Consider the following 12,704-nt stretch of genomic DNA (forward strand, 5'->3'; position numbering starts at 1 on the left):
CACACACACACACACACACACACACACACACACACATTCAATCTCTTTTTCTCTCTCTCTCATACACAGTGTGTACTGTTGCATTCACCGTGAGGTGACATAGCTAAGAGGGCCTTAGCTAGAGCCTGCACTTCACTGTTCAGACTTTCATGTGTGTACTGTTGCATTCACCATGAGGTGACATAGCTAAGAGGACCTTAGCTAGAGCCTGCACCACACTGTTCAGACTTTCATGCTCCCACAGCTTGCTTCCGTTATTTCTTTAGGGATTACTAAATTATTTCATGAAAATATGGACTGGCACAGTTGAGTCCCCATGTTGACCTTGATGATCAGGAGGAAGGAGGCTGTAGTTACACACCAGAGTGTGTGGAACAAGAGCCCTGTTTGCTTGCCATTTGACAGTGTCAATCATGCGCAATGGTAAATGAACAAAAGAAAAAGTTGCAGGAGCTGGGGTGTCAGTAAAGTGCTGCTTAGTCATGACCATCTTCATGGTGTGGCACATTTCTGTGGTCCCTATGCTAGGAGACGGTTACAGGAGGATCCCTCAGGCTTCCTGGCTAGTGAGCCTAGCTGAGTTAGAGAATTCCAGACTATGAGAGACTGTTTCAAGAAATTAGATGGAAAATAACCGAGGGAGACATCCAACATTGACCTCTATCCTCCACGTAAACTTAAACAAAAAGAAGAAACTCCGTTTAGGGAGTGTATGGTGCCTAGGGCTCAGCCCTTTAGGGAATGGGGTCCCAGCCCTCTTCCAGGTAAGCCTTGAGGATGAGGGGAAGTGTTAGGTGAAGGGGAGTAAGATGGTGGAGTCAGCTACACCAGGGAGGGCTGTAATGAGCTGCAGTAGGAGAAGCTGTAATGTACTCAAGCAACTTCCCTCTTAGTTCGCCAGGGAAGCGGGCTCTGTCAGAGTCATGGAAGGGTTACTCCAGGCATGTGTATGAGATGGGTTTGAATACGGAGAGGGTACACTATGAAGTCCCTGTGTGTGAGTCAATCTTTCCGTTGCTGTAGCAAACACTGAAACAATTTGAAGGAGGAAAGATTTTTTTTTTTTGGTTCATTGTTTCAGAATTACAAGTCCTTGGTTGGCTGGCTCCATTTCCTGGGCTGTGAGGAAGAACATTACAGAAGGGAAGGCTTGATGGAACAAAGTTGCTCACCTCACAGTCTCCAGGGCACAGGAAAAGGCCAGGGCCACTCTTCAAAGGGCATATTCTTCAAAGGTATGCCCCAGATCTCCCATCAACTAGGCCCCACCTTCAACAGTTATACACTTCTCAACAGTCTATTCAAATTCTGCATACATTTCTGATTAGGCCGGAGGTCTCTCTGCAAACGTTGCTGTCATCAACTCATCTAGACATCTAATTACCCATCTAGCATCTCTCAATCTAGTCAAGCCAAGACTCAAGCCTTGATCACCACAGGCCTTGATCATGTCTTCCTTCAGAAGGACTTGCCACTTAGCCACATGAGGGTTATTGGCAGGAAACTGTCACCAGTCATCTGAGTCTGAGCTTTCCTGGGCTGCAAAGTGTCACCTCTCCCTAGACCATATGTCTTCTCATGTCCGGTTCTAATGGTGACTGACACAGGAGTGTAAGAACCTGGCTTATGTGTCTGTTCTAGTTTGCTTTTCTGTTGCTTTGATAAATACCATGACCAAAAGCAGCTTAGAGAAGGAAAAGACATATTTCAGCTTACACGTAATAGTTTATCATGGAGGGAAGTGAAGATGGGAACTCAAGGCAGGAGCTTAAAGGAGAAACCATAGAAGAATGTGACTTGCTCTCAGGCCCACACTCGGCTTCCTCTTTTAGTCCATCCAAGCTTACCTGCCTAGGCATGGTATCACCCACAATGGGCTGGGCCCTTCTACACCAAGTAGCAACCAAGACAATGTCCTATAGATGTAGCCACCAACCAATCTGGTAGAGGCAATTCTGTAGTTGAGGTTCCCTCTTCCTAGGTGACAACCAGGATTAGCCACCACAGTGTCTCTATTTAGCCAACTCTGAAGGGTCATTCTGGTCACAGATATACCTCTGGAGCCATGTGAGTCTGTCACTGGCCTTACAGTATCCTTCATATTTCCTCTGTGCCTTCTCCTATCTTCACATCCTTTCTACAGCATGAAGTGATCTCTAATAAATGACCTGCATGTTAAAGTATGACCAAGAGTCTGCTTGCCAGGGGACCTGGCAGACGCTAGCTTCTTTCCGAAACTTGACAAATATTCCAAGTGTAGGCCTGTGCACCAGATCCACTTGGTTTAAGTTTTATTTCAAACAGAAATGATTATTGGGCTTTAAATGTTCAAATAAAATAATTTTTATACTCCAGAGTATAATCTGAGTCTTAATGAGTTGCCTAAAATAATATAGAAATTTTAATTTCCTTTAATAAGCAAAACCTATGTCCTTTGAGAGGTGTCACAGAACTGAGGTAGCTAACGTTGTATATTGTGTGTTCCTGCTTCTTGGGTGTAGGACTGCCTTGCCTCTGATTCCTTTTTTATCTAAATGCAGAATACAGCTTGGCAGACACAAGAAAGAGCAAACGTGGAGTAGTGGGCTATGGTGGTGGATTTTATGTGTCACCTTGTCTTGGTAATGCTATCCAACTATTTGGTCAGACAAAATTCTTGATGTTTCTATGAAACTCTATCTTAGATAAGATTAACATTTAAATAAGTGAACTTTTGTGTAATGTTGATGATCCCTTATAATGGTAGGCTTCATCAATCAACAAACAGAAAGAGGTTGTCTCCTCAGGTGTGGTTTGATAGACACCATAGACTCTCGTGTTAGAATGCTTGGCCATAGGGAGTGGCACTAGTAGGTGGTGTAGCCTTGCTGGAGTATTGGAGGAAGTGTGTGTCACTGTAGAGTTGGGTTTTGAGGTCTTTTTTTTTTTTTTAAACCAATACAAAACCTTAAAATTTATTAAATTCCGTATGTAAAACCAGAGGCTTATATGGCTGTTTCTACCTTTAATATTAACAAACAGTACAAAGTCCACTGTGCTAGCATGAGCCTGGAAAACAGTGTTATCACAGATAACAGTAAGATTACTCCTGTCCTCAGTGAAGCGACTCAGAACAAGTTTTCTGATGCAAACAAAGAGGATGCAGATACTAAATAGAAACACTCTATTTACTCACACAAACACTCTCAGGTTCTGGCGTGTTTCTTTTAGATTTTTGAGACAAGTCTCACTATGTAGCCCAGGCTGGCCTTGAACTCGCCAAGTAGCCTGAACTGGCCCTATACTTGTGTCCACCTGCTTTTGACTGTAGAGGGCCGGAGACCCAATTTTAGAGCCATTTCTGTTGATAAGAACCCAAGGTGCGTATCTCAGTCTTGTCCAGATTTAACTGGATGGCCTGCACACAGCAAACAAAGCTAAGTCCTCTCATACAGCAAAATGTTCTTGGGATGACCTTCCTAAGCCAATGTCTCTTCATGGCGTACGTACTCCCCAATGTCTGCTTGATGGAACACCACAATTGCCATGGGGTCCACTTTTCGGCACTCTTGGGTAGACTTTGCTGCCACCCCAAAACCCAGAGGAATGTCCGCCATGGAATAGACCACCACTCCCTGGTACTGAGACGTGTTCTCAGTAATTCGCCCCAGACCGGATTTCAGCACATGGTTTCCATACAAGAAGGACCGCTCTGCTCCCGGCTTTACCCACACTTTATACTTGGCATAGGGGGCCAGGTAATCCAGGGCTGTCACGTGCAAGCGGAACTTGTGGGTCTTGGTGAACTTCCCAAAACACATCCCCAGCGACACGAGCTTGTCTCCGGAGATGTTGGCGGCCAGCTTCAGCATCATCTCACTCACATAGTACACGCGGTCGTTGTGCAGCCGGAAACAGTACGTGCCGTTGGGTCTGTCCACCAGGAGTTGCAGGTTCTCTCCAATGTACTTCGCGATCTTCTCAAACGTGACCCGGGTCTCTTCTTCAGTCAAAGGCCTCATCTTGCCGCTAGCTTGGTTCCCGGGATTCGACTTTGAGGTCTTTAATGTCCAAGTTACACCCAGTGTGGTACAGTCTCCTTCTGCTGCCTACAGATCAAGATGTAGAACTCTCAGCTCCTCTAGTACCATGCCTGCCTGCATACTGCCATGTTTCCTACCGTGACCATGAACAATTGATCAACAATTGATAAATGGAACCTCATGAAACTGAAAAGCTTCTATAAGGCAAAGGACACTGTCAATAAGACAAAATAGCAGCCTACAGATTGGGAGAAGCTCACTAACAGAGAGCTAATATATATATATAATATATATATATATATATATATATATATATATATATATATTATATATATATACCATATGATCCAGTGATTTCACACTCCTAGATACATACCTGGTGGGAGTGAAAAAAATCTGTCCACACAAAAATAGGTATACCCATTCATAGCAATATGCTTATTATAGCCAAAAAACGGGACCATTGCAAATGAATTTTGCAGGGAAATGGATGGATCTTGAGAATATCATCCTGAGTGAGGTAACTCAATTCCAAAAGGACATCCATGGTATATACTCACTTATAAGTGGATGTCTGCCATAAAATACAGGTACCATGCTACACTCTACAGACACAAAGAATCTACAAGGAAAGCCCAAGTGAGGAAGGTTGAATATCACTTCAAAGGGGGAATAAAATAGTTATGAGAGGGAGATGGAGGGAGGAATCTGAGAGAGAGAAGGGTAGTGGGGAGGGGAATGGGGGATTCAGGATCAGGTGTGGAGGACAGGAGAGATGGCTAGATGGCCATGAAAATGACACCAACAAACCAAATATCCCAATTAAAAATGGGGTAAAAAGCTAAGAATGGAAATCTGCAACTGACAGGGGTGAGGAGGTAGGGGGCACCTCCAGAGATTTGGGATAAGGGAGGTGCCCAAGAATCAATGGGACTGACCTTAGCTGTGACTCACTACATTGGGGATATGGAACCTGAGGAGGCCACCTCCTCCCATAGCCAGGCAGAACCCCAGTGGAGTGATAAAGACACCAACATACCCACAAAACTTTCAGCCCAAAATCTATCCTGTCTACAAGAAATGCAGGCACAAGGGAGGCAACAAAGACTGAGGGAATGGCTAACCAATAACTGGCCCAACTTGAGACCCATTCCATGGGCAAGCACCAATCCCTAACACTATTATTGATACTCTGTTATGCTAGCAGACAGGAACATGTTGTTCTCTGAGAGGCTCCACCCAGCAGCTGGCTCAGGTATAGTCACCACACCAAACAGTGGATGGAGCTTGGGGACTCTTACAGACTAGTAGGAGGAAGGATTGTGAGCCCTGAAGGAGATAGGAACTCCACAGGAAGACCAACAGAGTCAACTGACCTTAACCCTTGGGGCTCTCAGAGTCTGAACCACCAACCAAAGAACATTCTTGGGCTGGACCTAGGCCTCCCTGCACATATGTAGCAGATGTGCAGCTTGGTCTTCATGTGGGTCCCAAACAACTGGAACAGGGTCTATCTCAAAAGCTGTTGCCTATATGTGGGATATGTTCTTCTAGCTGGGCTGCCTTGTCTGGCCTCAGGGAGAGAGGAAGTGCCTAGCCTTGCAGAGACTTGAAGTGACAGGGTCAGGGGATACACATGGGGCTCCCACTCACTCAGAGGAGAAGAGGAAGGGGAATAGGGGTGGCCAGGAGGGGGTCAGTGAGCAGGATGTAAAGTGAATAAGTAAAATAATAATAATAATAATAATAATAATAATAATAATAATAATGATAGAGCTGTAATGCTAAGCTGCCCCCTGGTATTCACTCCTGGCTGGACCAGGATCCTGTAGAACGCTGCCTTCTCCAGACTCTGCTTTATTTTTCCAGTCAGGTGTAAAGCAGCATCTGGACACCCTGAGAGGGAGGAAGCAGAGGATGTGGAGTCACAGCTGGACTCTAAACACATATCACACACCACCACCAACTACCGCCAAACACAATCAAACACCACCAAACACCACTGCCAAACACCACCAAACACCACCACCAAACACCATCAAACACCACTAACCACCACCAAACACCACCATCAAACACCACCACCAAACACCACTAACCACCACCAAACAAACACCACTAACCACCACCAAACAAACACCACTAACCACCACCAAACACCACCAAACACCACCAAACACCACCAAATACCACCACCAAACACCACCAAACACTATTGCCAGACACCAGCACCATCAAACTCCATAGGCTAGCCGGACAAACAGTGTTGGAGCACTTCAAGTGTGTGTTCTTAACTGAACAGCAGCTAAAACAGAACCCACTGGCTCACTTCATACAGAGCTGAGGACAAGAGGAAGAAGCAGGACTTGTCATGAAATGTCCTCAAGCATGTCCTAAATATATAGATGGCACACGGATGGACAGCATTCATCAGAATGAAAGTCTTGGACTCCCAGAACCCACCCTGCCTCCCACCACCTGCTATGTGGGAGTTGCTGAGTTTGTATCCTCTCTCCTCCTTATGGATATCCCAATATTCCGCAAGCCTTTAGATGGGGTGATATGAAACTGACATTTTTCCAGGTCAAAATCATATGACATGGCTGCTGGCAGAGATCAAAATTGGGTGTATAATCAGCAAGTTCATGATTGAAGCCAATATTTACTCTTTTTGAAAGTTTAGTTTCCTTCTCCATAAAATGGGGTGATGCTATTGCAATTTGTTTGTTTATGATGACTGCTAAAATGCATATGAAATACAAGGCTTACATTGTGCCTGACGTGGTAATTGTTATTGCTGTTATCACTATTGTGCCAACAAAGTCAATCAATAAATTAGTGTATGCATGAATGGACAATGATTTAATAACACTGCTCATAGCCGGGCGGTGGTGGCACACGCCTTTAATCCAGCACTTGGGAGGCAGAGACAGGCGATTTTCTGAGTTCCAGGCCAGCCTGGTCTACAAAGTGAGTTCCAGGACAGCTAGGGATATACAGAGAAACCGTGTCTTAAAAAAAAAAAACAACAAAACACCCCCCCCAACAACAAAAATAACACTGCTCATTCATAGTCTGATGAAAATAACACTTTGTAGGGTCTTTTAATTATAATTTTTGTCCAGTGGAAATCCACTTGTGATTTAGCTATTTTCCCTTTGATTACTAAATCAGTCTCTTAATTGATTTGTTCTTTGGCAATCTTTTCCTTTTATCATATAATTGATGGGCTTTGTGTATGTGGTTGTGTTTTAGTGTTTGTGTAGATGTGTGCACACGTATGTGGAGAGATCTGCCTGATTCCCATCCCTTGAACCTGTGCTGAAAGTACAGATGTCACATCCAGCTTCACGTAGGGGTTGGGAATCTGAATTTGGGTCCTCATGCTTATGTGGCCAGTACTTACTGAACCATCCCCTGACCCTCTACTATATACTATATATGCTTTCGTTAAAAAATTTTTGGGCTAAATAAGTATTTTTTTGTTAGTTATTAACAGTTTTATAAACCCTTTGTTGCTTGTTGAAGCAGTTTCTCTTCTTTTGAGTGGAAGGCCAGAATGACAATATCAGACAGGGGTCTCAGGTTCATGAAGTACTAGTCCTGGCTTGACGGTCGATGAAAGTCCCACCAGACTGGCATTTTCCCCCAGGAAAAAGAAAACCACTTTTCCACAGAAGGGGTTCATAAATGGCTCAGCCATTCCCTAACTACCTAAGCTCCTTTCCCTCTTTGCATTTTGGTAGTCTACTAATTTATATTATTGTATTCATTTTGATCTAATACAATGCTCAATTCCATTCACTTTAGTGGTGGGATTAATGACACTCCCTGCTTTGTCATATGCCTTGGAGTTTAAAATGTGAGGTGATGACTCATAGGCTACACATAGTCAGGTTCCATGAGCACTGTCTGTGACCCAGAGGACTGAAAAGTGGCATAGATGCCAGCCAGAGGAGCCTTGAGTTCCTGTCAAATGCCTAGATTGTGCCTGGAGTGTTTGATTTTCATCAGGATGTTGGGCGTTATTATGTAGCTCTTAGCTTGCTTGCCTTCTAACTCTTGTTTAATCAGAATCCAGGTTAAAGCTGGAAAGCATCCTATCTCTAATTTGGCCCTTGGGAATGAAAGCATCTATTATGGATGTGCCTAGAGGTGCCTCCCAAGTGATGCTGCCTTCCGCATTCCACTGAGGTCTCCAATTATCCACAGAACAGCATTATCTTTTAATGTGCTGGGTCCCTGGGTGTTCTCCAACAGAAAATCTCAGTCCCTGGATTTTACCACTTTGCCAAACTCATAAGAGGCAAAATCTAGCAGACATGCAAAGCAAACTTAATTTTAAGTTATTTGAGAAGTTAGTATTTGTTTTATTTAACCTTGAGTTGAACAAACAGAATTTAAGAGAAGCTAAAAAGGCTGAGGTCTGTCCCGTGGGCACAGGACTGGGAGACCCTGTGCTGTGAGATTCCTCTCAAAGCTTTATGTGGGAGTGAGAACAGAATTTAAATTTAATTTTATGGGAAAACAGATTTCATCTTATGATAGTGTAGGACCCCCTTGTGGGGAACTCCCTTGGGTCCCCAGGTCATGGGAGTCAGGATGCCCCAGATATATGATAGACAAGCCTTCTTGATGCAACCACATGAGGCACTTTTATTGGCAGAGCTCCGGGTCAATTCGTATCTCACACAGGAGACAGAGGAAGTCGACCCTGAAACCCAAAAGCTGGGGTTTTTAAAAGGGTGAGGGTCGGGGTATGGGGAGAATTGGTGCGGTTACATGCGATTGGTTCATTTAAACATAGCAAATTAGCAGAAGAGTACGTGCAGACTAAAACGTTTAGAAATTTTAAGGGCCTGAGGTTTATCGGGTGCAGCAGGACGCCTGGTTGATGTATGACTCTTATCGGGGGCAGTAAACTAGGGGAGGTGTCTCCCTGCCAGATGGCTGTGGAGTCAGTCAGCTCTGATAGCGCTAGGGGAGACACCTTCCTGCCAAATGGCTAGAGTTAGCCCTGATAGCTCAGTTCCTGCATTCTTTTCCTTATCTTTATGGCCGGGCTTGTATTTCACAGTATTCAGCCCTGATTCTTACTTTTTTGAAACTTACTCTTTTAATTTTACATTTCCAAACCTTGAATCTATATAATTTTCCCTTTCAATAGGAATGCAGAATGTAATATTCTCATTGATATTAACTTTGGGGAACCTTTGCTTGATAACTATTCATTAATGCACTGAACTATGCCTTAGAAATAGTATAACGAAAGTGAGAAGGAGATTCATTCTGTCAGTGATGGCCTTGGTGGGCTTCCTCCAGCCAGACACATCTAACCTGAAACCCATGAGCTGCATAGAGAGCTACATGTGGCTGAGGATATCCATGAATGTAGACAAAATTACAAACTTGCTTAAAACACTGATTTTTAAAAGAATTTATGAACTTAAACCTTTTTAAAAATTAATTTTGTTTATTTATTGTTGCCTCCCCCAGCCTTGAAGCAGGCTGATTCAGACCTTGTTGCCACTAAGCACGGAACCACTTGGGGTGGAACCTTCCGACTTACAAAGCAGGTTCTATTGTCTACACCTGCCACTGCTTTCCTCCAAAACATTATTGCTACCTGCTGAGACCCTTGAGACCTTCCTGAGACAGCATCCTGCAGATCACCTTCAGCTGGCGAAGGGCATCAAGAAAGTAGTGGTGAGGGATGGGCCTCCTCCCTCTATATAAGCTCAGAATCTTAGTAAACTGGGGGCTTTGATCAGCTATGTTGTCTTAGCCTTCCTTCCTTGTTCGCCGTCTAATCTCTTTCAGCCCCAGCCTGCCTTTCAGGAGAACCCGGTTTGAGTGTGGCTGCGGGCAGTCGCACTCAATTTATTATGTGTTTGGGGCATCACTCAGGTACCATGGCATGCATGTAGAGATCAAAGAACAATTTTTGGGTATTAGTTCTCTCAGGACCTACATTATGGGTCCCAGGGATCAAACTCAGGGATCAAAGTCGTCAGGCATGGTGAAATGGACCCTTACCCACTGAGCCATCTTGATGGTCCTCAACTATGAGCATGATAGAGGTTGAACACACCTGGCAGAGGCAAAATGGTGGCTTAAGGTTATGGGGACCTCAATGAATGTATTAGATCCACAGTCATTCTCTTTGCTGTTCCAGTGTTAAATCCAGCTCCCGGTACACAGTAGATGCTCACTGAGTATTTTTTTGAACGGATTAACTAACATTCTCAGGTTATTCACGAATTCACAAACTCCTCAATTATGGAACCAAAGCCCTTGATGCACTTTTCTTTATGAGATTTACAGCCTCTTGTTCTCAGGTTCTTCTCTCCTTTAGGAATCTAAATCATGTGACTACTAACTTGTGAGGTCACTGGGTGGGCAACAAGGAAGAATAACATGCTATTTCCATGCAACAGCTCCTGTGTGGGAAACAGCTATCAGGACTTCACAAAGGCAGAACCCTTTCCCTTTAGATTTCAAGAGTACTCACACTGTGGAACAGGAAGAGGGGGGTTGAATTACTAAGGGGCCAGGACTTCCATCTCTGTATGAGTCTGGGGTGGGGGTGGGGGTGAGGGTGGGCTCTGCAATTCTTAAGCAGAACAACAGAGTTTAGCCACATTTAAGACAACACCCCCTTCCCCCAACTCTTCCTTCTCAAAGAAATGCAGGCTGAGCTAAACTCAGGTACAGCCACTTAGAGGGCACAAGTGATTTTTATTGGCTTTTGTGAGAGTGTGGGATTCTCTGGCTGAGGAGGCAACCATAAACAAATAGTGGGAGGGTCTGGGTGAGAAATCCAAGAGACTTCATTGGATGAGCAACATTAGCAAGCTCACAGAAAAGCCATGATCGGTTGATTGACAGCTCTAGTCAAAACAGCTTATCACATTGGTCTTCAGTTGGGTAGCATGACTGTGTTGTGTTAATCCCAGGGTGGGACTAATGCCTTAAAGCTCCATAGACAAGTCCTGTCAGTGCTGGGGCTCAGAGGGTGACCCAGAAGCCAGACATGTGGCCACACCTGGTTCTAGTCAGGATCCTCTGGAATTACAAGGAACCTGGAAGCTCTGAGTGGAAAGTGGAGAAGCCTAGAGGCGGTTTCAGTGTCCCAAAGATGCCTGGGACAGTCCATATGGAGTGGTCATAGCAGACCACTTGACCAGAAAAGATGAGGGTAAGGTAGGGAACTCCAGTGCTCGGAGACTCTGGCAAAGTAAAAACTGATGGGTACCGGAGGCTATCCGAGAAAGCAGACCTGTGGGTAGGAGCGGAAATGTCATCACCAAAGACACATAAGAGCAAGGAAAGCTCCTGGCCCTGAGAAACGGGGATTTGAGGCAGGCCTCTGGACGGATTCAGACACAAGGGTCAGATGGATCTCTAGAGCTGCACATAGCAGACTAGCCTACGCTGGAGGAAGGTGAGGTGCTCACATTACATCAGGGTGTTTACATTTTAATCACCCATTTCTTTTAGATTTGAGATTGAGTCTCGCTCTATAACAACGGTTAGCCTCAAACATACCACATATAATCAGGAGGCCTTTTGCAACACCACTGCAGCTTCTGCCTCCCAAATTCTGGCTCTAATGGGTATGTAACACCATGCCTGGCTAGGGGTGTGTGTGTGTGTGTGTGTGTGTGTGTGTGTCTGTCTGTCTGTCTGTCTATCACACCTCCTTCACAAGAAGCATACCATCCCAGAGTCTCTCTCCTGCAGCTTTGGTTGTCTGTATTTTGAGACAGGATCTTGCTATATAGCTCAGGCTGGCATGGAACTCAAGACCCCCCACCCCTGCCTTAGCTTTCTGAGGGCTAGGGTCACAGACACATGGCATGATGCCTGACCTTGGATGTCTGTATGCATTGTGTCATGGTCACTGTAGTGAAACCAATGAACACATTTATGACTACCCATATTGCACTTTTGAACTCAAGAACTTGAACCAACTTATAACCCAAGGTTTATACCCTTTGACCAACATCCCCCCATACTTCTGCCTCCACACCCCTGACAACCACCAGCCACTGTCTTCCTATCCTGTGTATTTGACATTTTAATTTCATTTATACAGCTGAAGGCGGAGTCTTATTTATTTCACTTAAATAATGTTTTCCAGGCCCATCCATGTTGTTCCAGTTCTCCTTTTGGTGGCTGACTAATATTCCATCATGTGAATATGCATTTGCATTTACAGTTACTATGGCTGTCTTCATTCATCTTCCAGTCAACAGCATGTGGTTTGAGGAAACCGAGACTTAAAGAGGACATATAACTCCCTAAGTTACAGGGAAAGATGCCAGGAGACTTGGGGTGGAAGAGCGGGGTTCACACTGTAATGTACACTTGTACAGGGCAGGATGGGACAAGGGGCCATATGAGGGGACAAGACAGTGACCACAGACACCAGGTCACTTAACCTGCACAATACCCTTGTCCTCATTTTCTATTTCAGGAATGCACATAGGAACTGAATGGCTGCCTAAAACCACTCAGGACTGAGGCAACTGTAGTAGTATTATTTAATAATAAATCCCAGCACAGGATTGCTTCCTGCCTCAATGGTTTATGCTCCTGAATGAAACACACACTCACAGACTTTATATTTTAATATACCCTAAACATAGCTGGGCGACTGCCTAACCCCTTACATGGTGG

At 44.6% G+C, this 12,704-nt stretch overlaps 1 pseudogene across 1 annotated transcript; it reads right to left on the reverse strand.

Annotated features, from left to right (window-relative positions):
* Positions 1-3,458: 3,458 nt before the first annotated feature.
* LOC110333443 lies at positions 3,459-4,002 on the reverse strand (annotated as a pseudogene). The gene has a single exon (XR_002381077.1). The product of XR_002381077.1 is annotated as a 60S ribosome subunit biogenesis protein NIP7 homolog pseudogene (transcript).
* Positions 4,003-12,704: the final 8,702 nt, after the last annotated feature.

Source organism: Mus pahari, chromosome 15 (genome assembly GCF_900095145.1).
Source record: "Mus pahari chromosome 15, PAHARI_EIJ_v1.1, whole genome shotgun sequence".
Classification (NCBI taxonomy): domain Eukaryota; kingdom Metazoa; phylum Chordata; class Mammalia; order Rodentia; family Muridae; genus Mus; species Mus pahari.